This window comes from Diaphorina citri, unplaced genomic scaffold (genome assembly GCF_000475195.1).
Source record: "Diaphorina citri unplaced genomic scaffold, Diaci psyllid genome assembly version 1.1 scaffold828, whole genome shotgun sequence".
Lineage (NCBI taxonomy): Eukaryota > Metazoa > Arthropoda > Insecta > Hemiptera > Psyllidae > Diaphorina > Diaphorina citri.
The window spans coordinates 49,714-63,792 of record NW_007378260.1 but is presented as its reverse complement, the minus strand read 5'-3'; positions in this window follow the sequence as shown (position 1 = coordinate 63,792).

The window sequence follows — 14,079 nt, the reverse complement described above, 5'->3', positions numbered from 1 at the left end:
TTGAGCACTGCGTACCACCTGACACCTGAAGGTTCTTTTCGCGTGCCACCAAACATCAATTTTGAACAACAACAACAACAACAACAACAACAACAACAACAACAACAACAACAACAACAACAACAACACCTACACTCAGTTTCCCTTGAAAAAGTCTAAAAAATAGACGAATCTCCGAGTCGGGATATAAAAACCTACTCGTAAATACTCGTATCCATTTTTATATATAACTTAGTAAAATAGTATTTACAAAGAATGTCAAAATTAAATAAATTCATATAATCTCATAGTAAGTTTCACTACTATTTATGTAAAGGAAAAGCTCTTTCTATCCATGAGCTACCTAATTTAATTCACGTAAAAGACTCATTGATAAAATTTTCCACCTTGTTCTTGTATTCATGGAATGCATAGTTTTTTAACTTCGCTTTATACAGCCTAGAAAGCTATGAATGGATTTTCTTTCATTTCCTCTCCCCAGAATTTTTTAGGATTCTTGATATTTTTTGCACTTGCTTTCGGAGAAAGATTGACCAAACTTTCCGTAGAAGTCACTAGAGCGCGCCACCAGTATGAAAAAGTTCGGAAATATTTTCGTACCTCCGTTTGTCATCCCATATCATAACAAGGAGACACTCCTTCCCAAGTCCGAATAACGAGGACCACTCCTTCTCTTCGTCAAAACACTCCTTTTCCAAATAAAAAGCACTCCTCACTCCTTAGTATCGATAAGATAGTGGCGTATCCTCATCCTCCATGGAAACTAATGGTAGAAACACACTACTATCACGTCACGTGTGCTCATGATGGGAAGTCAGAAAGATGTAGTTCAAAGTTTTCCCATTATAATATAGAGAATTTAGTTCAGGAAAGCTACACTACTTTGTTTTTAGGCTAACCTGATTTATTTCCTCTCTACTGTTTCTCTCTCTCTCTCTCTCTCTCTCTCTCTCTCTCTCTCTCTCCCAACTTACCACTTGCTCAAAATAATATTAAGCTGCTAAGAACTGATTTCTAGGACCATTTATTTTCCGAGTTTCTCATAAATTCAATTGACCTGATTTCAGAGACCACTACAGCAGATTCGGCATCGGTAGAGATACTGTATATTTTGTGAGTTCATCTTCATAGGTTCCCCTTGAAAATTTCACCCCACACCACTGCCATAAGGTAAGTCTGTCAGATCATTGACAGAGAAATGGAGGAAATAAGTTTTCCGACTGACTGGCTGGACATTTGGACATTGTTAGGGATTTCCCTTCCTCTATTCCTGCCCAGTTGTCAGGAAGGGAAAATGTATAACAGGAGAAAATAGAAAAATCCATACATCAGAAATTTCTTTCTTTCTCTCTCTCTCTCTCTCTCTCTCTCTCTCTCTCTCTCTCTCTCCCAACTTACCACTTGCTCAAAATAATAAGTTGCTAAGAACTGATTTCTAAGACCATTTATTTTCCGAGTTTCTAATAAATTCAATCGACCTGATTTCAGAGACCACCACAGCAGATTCGGCATCGGTATAGAGATAATGTATATTGTGAGTTCACCTTCATAGGTTCCCCTTTAGCAAATCTCACCCCACGCCACTGCCATAAGGTAAGCCTGTCAGATCATTGACAGAGAAATGGAGGAAATAAGTTTTCCGACTGACTGACTGACTGGACATTTGGACATTGTTAGGGATTTCCCTTCCTCTATTCCTGCCCGGTTGTCAGGAAGGGAAAATGTATAACAGGAGAAAATAGAAAAATCCATCCATACATCAGGGAAAAAGTTCAATGCTTCAATGAAATAAAAGGGTGAAATTTTTCGTTTTCCCTCCTTCTCACAATCCATCTCACTTTTTCTTTTCCTCGCTTGTTCTTGTTCTTCTTCTCTAAAAACAAAGAAATTAAATAAATACCTACCAACATTTGCGCTTACAAGTCAGACACAGTAGGTACCTGAACACAGACAAGACGATTCCAGACTTGACGACTTAGAGGTTAAGCCCAATTTCCACTATCCGTTCAGGTCCTGCTCCAGTCACAGTACGTTCAACGAACGGTCAAATATTTTACAGGGGATCAAATGGGAATTACCTACTTTCATTTGATCACCAGTAAGAACATTTTGACATACTTGACTGGAGCTGGAGCATGACATTCACCCTTCACTGGATTGTTGGGACTATTAGTACTTTTGCTGATCCCTGTATAAATGTATAGGGTAATCCCAAATTGAAAAGGAGAAGGAAAGAAAAAGAGAAAGAGGGAGAAGAAATATGAAGACGTATTGAAGAAGGAAAGGGAGGAGAACGAGGAGAAAGAAGCCAAGAATAAGGAAGAGGAGGAGTAGGACGACAAGGAAGAAGAAGAAGGGGAGAGGGAGGAGGAAGGAGAAAATTAGAAGGAGAAAGAGGGAATAATATAATGGACTCTTGGATTATTATTTCAAATAAAGAAAAGTAGACAGTATCTATTATTGTTATTATAGGAGGGGGAAATTTTGGGTTTTGGAGAAAAGGATGGAACACAGACAAGACGATTCCAGACTTGACGACTTAGAGGTTAAGCCCAATTTCCACTATCCGTTCAGGTCCTGCTCCAGTCACAGTATTACGTTCAACGAACGGTCAAATATTTTACAGGGGATCGAATGCGAATTACCTACTTTCATTTGATCACCAGTAAGAACATTTCGACATACTTGACTGGAGCTGGAGCATGACATTCACCCTTCACTGGATTCTTGGGACTATTGTTACTTTTGATGATCCCTGTATAAATGTATAGGGTAATCCCAAATTGAAAAGGAGAAGGAAGGAAAAAGAGAAAGAGGGAGAAGAAATATGAAGAAGTATTGAAGAAGGAAAGGGAGGAGAACGAGGAGAAAGAAGCGAAGAATAAGGAAGAGGAGGAGTAGGACGACAAGGAAGAAGAAGAATGGGGAGAGGGAGGAGGAAGGAGAAAATTAGAAGGAGAAAGAGGGAATAATATAATGGACTCTTGGTTTATTATTTCAAATAAAGAAAAGTAGACAGTATCTATTATTGTTATTATAGGAGGGGGAAATTTAGGGTTTTGGAGAAAATGATCGGGTAATGTTGTAATAGGAGTTACAATTGTAATGGATGTAACAATTGTAACAATAACATGACTCATTCTTCTATTTTCAAGAGCTTTGTATACAGGGTCCATGTGTGAAGCTGTGTCCAAATATAGTCCATGTGTGAAGCTGTGTCCAAATATAGTCCATGTGTGAGGCTGTGTCCAAATATAGTCCATGTGTGAAGCTGTGTCCAAATATAGTCCATGTGTGAAGCTGTGTCCAAATATAGTCCATGTGTGAAGCTGTGTCCAAATATAGTCCATGTGTGAGGCTGTGTCCAAATATAGTCGACGCCGTCGATCGACGTCCGCTGAAACCTTTTCGAGCAATCGCGCGACCACTCTTCCAATGTACGAGAAGCCTAATTAATGGGTAATCTGCGTTGTTCCGTACTAGTAATGCATGACGAGATTGGTAATGCATGACGAGACTGACGAGAAGAGCAATTTATTTTGTCTCGCCTTGTAGAAAAATTGTTAGCCGAGACAGGGCTTTCAATCGTCTCATACCTATTAAAAATACAAGAATTCATCGTCTCGTTTGCGCACAGAAAAGATGCTGACAGCATGAGAATAATTTACTACCCATGAAGTTTCAATAACAAAAATGTATCAAATAATAATCCAATTAATATCAATGAGTGAGGAGAGGGGAGAAAACCGCACGATATGGTGTAATTCCGTACATTAATACGATTCTAGGAGGTGGTGGTAACAAACGATCTGCCGTACGTAGTGTGGCTGATGTAGGCTGTGGCTATATTATGATATCCGATTTTAGTCCTCCCGAAGATGAGTGTCTCCCTAAAGCCAGCAACAAAGGATAACCACTTCACCTGTCCAGATACCAGCGATACACTATGTTTCTCGATTTCAATGATCCGTTGAGAACTTACTGATAAGCTGTGTCCACAAATAGTCGACGGCCGTCGACTGACATCGATCCGACGAGGTGAATCTAATGTTGTGGACGCAGTGTGGACGGTTCCAGTCGACATCGAGCGACGGCCGTCGACTATAGGTGGAGTTGTGGACACAGCTTTACATTCAACGTGGCATAACGGATTGTCGAAACATGGGCTTTTTTCGGCCACTTTGAGTGCCAAAGCAAGAAGGTGTAGTTTCGGACTCCAAAGTTTGGACATTTCGTATATGGCTGACGTGCAAATAAAAGTGTTAATGTATAGTCTGCGTATAGAAAACAGCTGAAAAGATGCTGAAACGACGGAATGAAAAATAATATTCCACACACCTTCTCTTCACACCAACACATGCCTCCCGCGTGATATACAGGGTGGCCAAATATTAACGTACCAAACCTAAAGGAGCGATTTGTTGGGTTAAATGCTCTTAACAAAATTTTGCAGTTAACGGGTTTTTCTCATTTTTCAACGTTCTTTTAGATCTACATGTTCTTATTGGCTTTCAAAAAAAAATAAAAAATAAAAAAAATAAATGATCAGCAAAAATAAAATTATATCTATTTCAAATGCAACTGAGGATCTCTGTAGCTCAAAATGTCACAGAATTTGCGGAACCCTGTTCATAGAGAAGTCTCATTTTAACCCAAAATGAATCACCCTAAAGTTCGGTACGCTAACATTTGGACACCTTGTATAAATATTGTGGGAAGGTAATGATTTATACCTCCTTTGTACTGCCCTTGGGAGAAATTGTCTGTTTCCCCTATGAAAACATCCCTTTTTAGGGTGGAAATGACTATAAAGATGGACAATAGATATAGGGCAATCCATTTTGATATTTTTTGGCGATCTAGCATTTTTATTTTCAACATTATGTTTCCCCTATGAAAACATCCCTTTTTAGGGTGGAAATGACTATAAAGATGGACAATAGATATAGGGCAATCCATTTTGATATTTTTTTGGCGATCTAGCATTTTTATTTTTATTTTCAACATTATTTTTTACTTTTTTCTACTCAACCAGCGGTAATAGAACATCGAAAGGGATCACAATGAGTATGAAATAATAGAACTAGTGACCAACTGGCGCATGGTGGCTATTTCGGGGTGCACTCAGCGACTCAGCCTCTCACAATTGAAGAACTGGTTGAAAAAGGTGAGGCAAATATCCTCTTGTCCTGGCCACCAAATTAGACAAACCGTTCAAAACAGACTTAGGTACCTAAAGGAAATTTTCTCAAAACATTTTTGACCGAATCAAACTGAAGCCGGACCAAACCAAACACCATAAAGGAGATCCGTAGAGACCTTATTTCTGACTTCTATACAGTTCATTAAACCACTACTTGAGCTATAACAAAATACTGACAATATGATACAAGATAACAAGACCCTCCTGAATACAGAAAATTGAGGACAAACAATAAAGTTACGTTGCAAAACCACTACCAGCACTACCGCCAGAAATTCTCACAAAAGACGCACCTTTATTTGCTGAATAATTACTCGCCTTCATTTATCAACGAGCAAATTGTACAGAAAAGAGAACCATTTTCTCTCCCTATCCCTCCCTCTTTCTCCCCTCTCTATTCCTTCCCATTCTCCCCCTCTCCCATTCTCTCCCTCTCCTCTTTCATCTCATCTCTCTCATTACTTTATCAACAAACGGGAGATTGAGGTTTTAATGTTAAAAGTTTTCGAAGACAACGCGAAAAAGGGGAGGGGGAGAAGATATAGAAGAAGGGAGGGGGAGAAAGGATGAGTTAGAGGAGAGGGGAGGGAGAAAAGAGATAAAATGGGAGGGATGGGGGAAATTTCTCAGCATCAAGCATCGTTTGGCATCAAGGCTTCTGCAGAATTACAATTTAATTGTTTTGTTTGTTCTTGTCAATGAGTCTCTCTCTCTCTCTCTTTTTTTCCCCTTTTTCTACCTCCCTCTATCTTCTGTCCCTTTTCCTCCTTCTCTCTCTCTCTCTGCCACTCATCTTATCAGTTGTTCGCACCCAACTTTTTATCTCTCTCTCTGTCATAACACCACTTCCTTTCTCTCTTGTTTTCCTTCACACCCACAAAGTTCAAGTCTCTTCTCCCCTTTTGTCTTTCATTCCCTTTCTCTTTCTCCCCCTTCTTTCCCTCCTCCCTCTCGATTTCCCTTTCATCTCCTCTTTTCGTCTTGTCCTCCCTCGCTTCTTCTTCCTTCTCCTCCACCGTCTCTCATTTCCAAGCTGTTTCACTTCCTCCTTCCCTTTCTCTCCTGTCCTTTCTTCTCTTCCTCCCCATCCTTCTCTTCCCTTTTCTTCTCCTCCACCGTCTCTCATTTCCAAGGTCTATCTCTTCCTCCTTCCCTTTCTCTCCTGTTCTTTCTTCTCTTCCTCCTCCTCCTCCTCTTTCTCTTCCTTTCACCTCCTCTTCTCTCTCCCTCTCTCTCCTCCGCATATTTGAAATCTCTATCTTTCATCCCAGGCAAATTAAATTTTGGCAAACTTCAGTTTTTCTTTCCCTTCTTATTTAATTCTTGTGAGTTTTATGCAGAAAACAGTAATGAAGAAAGAAAATGACATCCTCTTATTATTTTATTTATGTACATTTACATTGTTATTTATTTATTTTTAATCCTTTTGTGTTTTTTTCTCCTTCTCTCCCACTCTCCATGATCTGAAACTTTGTGTTTATTTTTTCGCTTCTTCTTCTCCTCGGTTTCTTTTTTGTTTTCTTCCAACTTTTCGAATTTTTTCCATCCTTTTAACTCTTTTTCTTCGGTGGTTGAGTCCATTATCCAGATATCCCATTCATTTTGTATTTCGTCAGCAGTGAGGGCCAAATCATCAGTGCTATTCTTATCCCGTTGGTGGCAATCCGGAAAAGTTCTGCAGATGATTTGTGGAACCAGATTCTGAGATTAGCCAACCATGAGATTCTTCTTTTGTCGGGAAGTCTCTTGCTGTTGATTTTGCCTTACAAGATTTGTTGAAGACCATTTATGGTACCTACGCAGGTAAGTAGGTTCAAACTCCTAAAGTTAAGTTCAAGTTACCTACTTGTATAGTTCTTGTTTGATTTGCCTATTCTAAGTAAAAAAAAAAACAAAATCCTTACTCTTCTCTAACACTAATCTCATCGCCAGATAGGTTAACTGATTTGACAAACACTTCTATTTCTTTTGTTCTCTCATTTCTCCAGCTCCTATTCTTTCATTTCTTGTATTTTTTTCTCTCTCTAGAGGGCTTTTGGAGTTGAAGGCCTTTTGCTTTACTTTCGTATTTTTAAAACAAAGAAATTAAGAAGATTTTATAATAAAAAAAAAGAAAAGAAATTTAATTTCTTCTGAAAAACTTCCAGAAGTTAGAAATCATTTTTCTCGTGTTTTGTTGTTTCATTTTTTTTACGATTCTTTGCTTCGTTTTCTTTCTCTTGGTTTCATGTTCCATCATTTTCCAGTGGTTAATTAACTTACGATAATTGAATAAACGAAGTGAGATTTAAGTTTTGAGTTGACAATTTTCCTTTCGCTTGTTTGGTCTTTGTTGTAGCATGTCCATCCCTTAGTACCTAGGTATACCGGTCCCAGGGGGGGGGTTCATGGGGGGGCCGGGGCTCTTCCAGGGGCCTCAATTGCCAATTCGGCAGTTATACATTGAGCTAATCTGGGTTTCCAGCTATGCGTGTAAAAGATAAAGTAGGTATTTAATTCTAAATACTTATTCTTTTTTTGTGAAAAATTGTTGCAAGGGGGAGCCCATTATCAAAGATAGGCCCCCTGCCCTGTTTAGGCTAAGGACGGGCCTGATTGCCTATCTCTAAAATCCTCTACTCCCGAGGTTTTAATTTAAAGAAAAATGTAGCAAACTTTATTTCCCTCCGTTATGATGTTCCTCTAGGTATGAATAAAATTAGAGTAGGCAAACATTGTGGATGTCTGAAAACACATTTCACTACCCATGGAATCTCATCTTTTTCATCCTCAGTTTCCCTCCGTTATGATGTTCCTCTAGGTATGAATAAAATTAGAGTAGGCAAACATTGTGGATGTCTGAAAACACATTTCACTACCCACGGAATTTCATCTTTTTCATCCTCAGTAATTATAATTACCTAAAGAAGAAGAAGAAGAAGAAGAAGAAGAAGAAGAAGAAGAAGAAGAAGAAGAAGAAGAAGAAGAAGAAAGAGGAGCAGAAAATGGATTAGTGCAGAAAATGGAAAATGGGCGTTATTAGTGAGAGGAAAAGAAGGAGATGAAGGAAGAGAAGTAGATATGTATACCAGTTGCGTCCCAAAACCTTTTTTTGTTACCAGTTGGGTCACGAATTTACAAGGGTCAATGACCAGGGTCCAGCGATTGAAAGGGTCTAAGTACCAATTGGGTCCCACACTTAAATTGGTACTCAAAACCCCAGGACCCAGGTGGTAGTCGACTACCTTAGAAAAAATGTCATTGGACCCAACTGGCGATCGTCCGGTTCCACTTAAATTGGTACTCAAAACCCCAGGACCCAGGTGGTAGTCGACTACCTTAGAAAAAATGTCATTGGACCCAACTGGCGATCGTCCAGTTGCTCTGTGAGTAAAGTGCCTCAAAAGTCTCTGTTCTACCTTTGCGAAACGGATGATATGGTTCACATATTTTACGATGCACTTAATAATATAACTAGGAGGCACAGACACGAGAAAACTGCTTATGCAGAACCTCATATCCTATTTCTGAGAATGATGGGGAAAAATCAACACTGGAAAAACCTAGACGGAGAAAAAATTCTCAGAAATTCCCACAGAGAGCAACGGAATTCCTCTCTGATTTTCATTGAATTGAATGTAGGTAGGTAATAAAGTTTTACCCTACAGAATCTACAGATGTACTTTCATATATACCTATAATAAAGGTTTAATGTTTTACATAATGTACTCGTGCCTACTTGCAGTCAACAAGTGAGTCAATCAAGTTTCTAATTTTCCAAAGGGCGCAACACGCTTTTGGCTACGCACGAAAGCAGTCCCTGACTCTCGCCTCAGTCGAGGTCAATATGACAAATTTCGTAGTAATTTTTCTTTGAAACCATATTTATTTTCCTTTGAACATTTTTAGGAAAAAAAATAATATAAAAGGTCAACAGTCGCATAAATATTAAGTTATTAAGACGTTTGTAGGAGGGTTGACATGTTACAGTACATACCTAACCCACCAAAGCGTTCAATACCTAATAGCTAATCTACCACATGGGAGCATGCAATATTTCACTAGCTGTGAGTTAGATGACCTTTCATTCCTTCAAGAAATGTTTAGAGAAAACTTCGGTGAAAAAGGAATGCTATTATCAACGGAGACGATACTTGAAAGCTGTGTCCACACATAGTCGACCGCCGTCGCGTCGTTTGATGTCGACTGAAACCGTCCACACTGCGTCGACAACATAGATTCACTTCATTGGCCGTCGACTATGTGTGGACATAGCTTGGAGTAGGTGACGGACTACCCGCATGGGTATAATCAACCCTCAAGGTTGGGTTTCTTGAACATTAAAATGAAACTAAAATCTTTGACAGTTTCATGGGGAACTTACAATGTAGGACAATGGGGATCTTTATTGATACAAACTTGAAAGTATCTGAGGTAAACCAGCTCAACCGATGACGCGCGAGGGCGCTGTATTTTCCCCGCCCTAGTTTTCACAACCACGCCACTGATTAATTATAACCCCGCCGGAAACTCCCTGACATAATTATGCAATATGCAGTACACCAGAAAAATAAACCACGTACCAAGCTCCGTATGTTCCCCCTACTTTCACCTTGATACGGGGTTCCAACGGGGTTTCATATGGGTTACGGGGTTTTTATAATAATTCACCATACACAGTAGGTACTACCGCCATAGACTGTAATATATTATTATCATTATTAATTTATTCATTACCCTTTCTTGCTTACCTACTTCTTGTCCTCTGCCTCTCCTTATCCTTTCTGCGTTGGGGTTTTTAATGTTCTCTTGCACTTGAAAGAACATTTTCTGTTTTCTTTCCCTTCTTATTTAATTCTTGTGAGTTTTATGCAGAAAACAGTAATGAAGAAAGAAAATGACATCCTCTTATTATTTTATTTATGTACATTTACATTGTTATTTATTTATTTTTAATCCTTTTGTGTTTTTTTCTCCTTCTCTCCCACTCTCCATGATCTGAAACTTTGTGTTTATTTTTTCGCTTCTTCTTCTCCTCGGTTTCTTTTTTGTTTTCTTCCAACTTTTCGAATTTTTTCCATCCTTTTAACTCTTTTTCTTCGGTGGTTGAGTCCATTATCCAGATATCCCATTCATTTTGTATTTCGTCAGCAGTGAGGGCCAAATCATCAGTGCTATTCTTATCCCGTTGGTGGCAATCCGGAAAAGTTCTGCAGATGATTTGTGGAACCAGATTCTGAGATTAGCCAACCATGAGATTCTTCTTTTGTCGGGAAGTCTCTTGCTGTTGATTTTGCCTTACAAGATTTGTTGAAGACCATTTATGGTACCTACGCAGGTAAGTAGGTTCAAACTCCTAAAGTTAAGTTCAAGTTACCTACTTGTATAGTTCTTGTTTGATTTGCCTATTCTAAGTAAAAAAAAAAACAAAATCCTTACTCTTCTCTAACACTAATCTCATCGCCAGATAGGTTAACTGATTTGACAAACACTTCTATTTCTTTTGTTCTCTCATTTCTCCAGCTCCTATTCTTTCATTTCTTGTATTTTTTTCTCTCTCTAGAGGGCTTTTGGAGTTGAAGGCCTTTTGCTTTACTTTCGTATTTTTAAAACAAAGAAATTAAGAAGATTTTATAATAAAAAAAAAGAAAAGAAATTTAATTTCTTCTGAAAAACTTCCAGAAGTTAGAAATCATTTTTCTCGTGTTTTGTTGTTTCATTTTTTTTACGATTCTTTGCTTCGTTTTCTTTCTCTTGGTTTCATGTTCCATCATTTTCCAGTGGTTAATTAACTTACGATAATTGAACATACGAAGTGAGATTTAAGTTATGAGTTGACAATTTTCCTTTCGCTTGTTTGGTCTTTGTTGTAGCATGTCCATCCCTTAGTACCTATATCCCTCATCAGATGGACAATAAGAGACAAAGTATACTTCCCATTTGGATGCTGAGTCAACACAAGAACACCAGAAAGTAACCCGTTGAAATAATTGCAATCGAAATTTTTTTTCGATTGGTGGGCTTCGAATCCGGGACCTTCTGCATGACAAGCCATGTACCACTGGGCTAACCGTGCCCTCACTAAGAATGGCCTCTAAGTAGCTAAACACCTACCAAGGTAAGTATTTACCTACCTATCTTAACCTACCATATTTTCTCAGTAAGAAAATAAGACAGGGCGAGGATGTAAAATTCAAATGACCATTAAAAGAAGAGGATGATGAAAACTTGAAAGGAAGGTAAAGAAAAAGAAGAGGGGACAAAATGTAAATTCCTTACAAATGGATCCCAATGTATTGTTCATTTCCCATATTTTTCTCTCTTTTTACTTTCCTTATCCTATAGGAAGGAAAGTAATGTAATCGGGTCAAATTTTCGATGGTCAGTTGTTAGTGCCAAAACACGTTCCCTAGAGCCTAAATACAAAGTTTCAGCCATTGGTCCGTGTGATGTGTGTGTGTGTCTGTCCTTCTGTCCTGTCTGTCTGTAAACAAAACATCTCGAGAACGGTATTAAGAGCTAGAGACCTGAAATTTGGCATACAAACGTCAAATGTGACACGAAACTTTTGTTTAGATCGGTGCAACGCTTAGCGGCATTTCGGCCGCTTTTTGGCGGTTTTCAGCTATACTGACTAAACGGTTAGAGATATTGTAAAAGTTACATTAGATGAACACCCAAATAAGCATTTTTTAATAGGATAAGGAAAGTCGTGTGATGTCCGCACCAGATTTTTTATCCCTTTTTTCCCTCCCCTCTCCTCTCTCTTCTCCCTAACCTCCCTTTTCTACTTTGTGTCATTATTTTTCCATCTCTGATTTTTTTGTTCATTTGGTTTCCCTCCTGATGCGTTTCTCCCTTCTTCCTCTCTTTTCCTCCCTCTTTTCACAATTTTTCCCTCCCTCCTTGTATTATTTTCTCCCCTCCTCTCTCCCCTTTTCCCATCCTGTCTCTATTTTTGTCTCATCCGTGTTCACCAGGTGTCCTTTCTCTCTCTCTCTCCAGAACTTTTCTCCAGTAATGAGTTCAGTCATCATTTTTTCCAACCATTACCTCTCTCGTTTTTCCTCCCTCTTTCCCTTTCTCTCCCCCTCTTTCTCCTCTTTCTAGTTCTCTTGTTTCTGTACCTACTTTCTCCTCTGGAATTCCCAGTTTCATTTTTCTGTTTCGAATTCCCTGGTGTTGGGAAGGAAAAAATGCATTCCTGATATCTAGTAGGTAGGTATACGTATACACTCTATAGTCGACAATCATACACATTACACTGGACGGGAGGAAAGAGAAGGGGGAGAATGGTCGAGGGGGAGGAAAAAAGAAGGAAGGAAAAAGGGAGGAAGAGGGGAAAAAGGAAGAGGGGAAAAAAGAACAGGGGAAAAAGGAAGAGGGGAAAAAGGAAGAGGGGAAAAAGGAAGAGGGGAAAAAGGAAGAGGGGACAAAGGAAGAGGGGAAAAGGAAAAGGCGTAGCGTACGTATGGTTACGGAGGTATGGGATTACGCGAATACTAAGTATGTATGTCATGTATGCTTAGTACTTACCTATACCTATGACTACCTACATCTCAAATGGAAAATGCGTACGTTTTGCACTTAGCTGCAAAGCAAACAGAGTTATTCCATCTCCTGTCTTCTCCCCCTCTATCTCTCTCCTCTTTTTTTCCTCTCTCTCTATCTATCTCTCTGTCTCTCTGTATGTCTCTCTCTCTTCTTCCTATGCTCTTTGTTAGCTCTCTTACTCACAGCAAGATCTCTAGGGTGCCCCTACACCTCCTTCCCACACACATCACAATGCTTCCCCATTCTCCCTGCCCCAATTCCTACCTCACCACCCCCGCCCTGTCCTCCTCCCATTGCAATTCCTCCCTCCCTAAAATCCAGGTAACAAAAGAAACTGAGGGAGGCCACTCCTCTCCCTTAACATTCTCCACCAGAACAAAAACAGAGGGTAAATAACTACAAGAATACCTTTATATCTTTAGCTCCTTCCTCCCTCCATTTCTATCCCTCCTCCTCTTTCCCCCTTTATCCATACTTCTCCTCTTTTCTTTACGTCCTCCTTCTCCTCCTCTTCCTCTTTTCTTTACATCCTCCTTCCCCTCCTCCTCTCCCTTAAAATTCTCCACCAGAACAAAAACAGAGGGTAAATAACTACAAGAATACCTTTATACTTATCTTTAGCTCCTTCCTCCCTCCATTCCTATTCCTCCTTCTCTTTCCCCTTTTACCCCTACTTCTCCTCTTTTCTTTACGTCCTCATTCTCCTCCTCTTCCTCTTTTCTTTACATCCTTCTTCCCCTCCTCCTCTTCTCCCTTAAAATTCTCCTCCTTTTCTGCCAGAACAAAAAACAGAGGGTACATAACTAAGAATACCTTTATATCTTCAGCCTCCCCCTCTTTCACATTCTTCTTCCTCTTCCCCTTGTACTCTCCCTCTTTCCCCTTCACACCTTCTTCTCTCCCCGTTTTACTATACCTCCTCCTCCGCCTCCTCCTCTTCTCCCTCCTCATTCTCCTCCTCTAGTCCTCTCCCTGGGAAGGAATGAAATGGCAAAGGCTAACATAAAGCGCTGTAAATTTCACAGCATCTCCCCCCCTCATACCTACCCCATACTCTGCTTTCCAAGTAAGATATAAAAGTCTAGCCTGTAGAGGAGATGGAGGAGGAAGAAGAGAAGTGGAAAGAGGAGGAGGAGTTGGAATAAACAAGGAAGGAGGAGGAGGAGGAAGAAGAGGAGAAAAACGAGGAGGTCAAGTTAGGTGGAAGAGGAGTAGAAAGAAACAAGGAATGAGAAGAAGGAGGAGGGGGAGGAAGAGAAGTAGAAGGAGACGAGGAAGAAGGAGTAGGAGAAGAAAGAGAAGGTCGAAGAGGAGGAAGAGGAAGGGAGAAGGGAGAGGAAAAG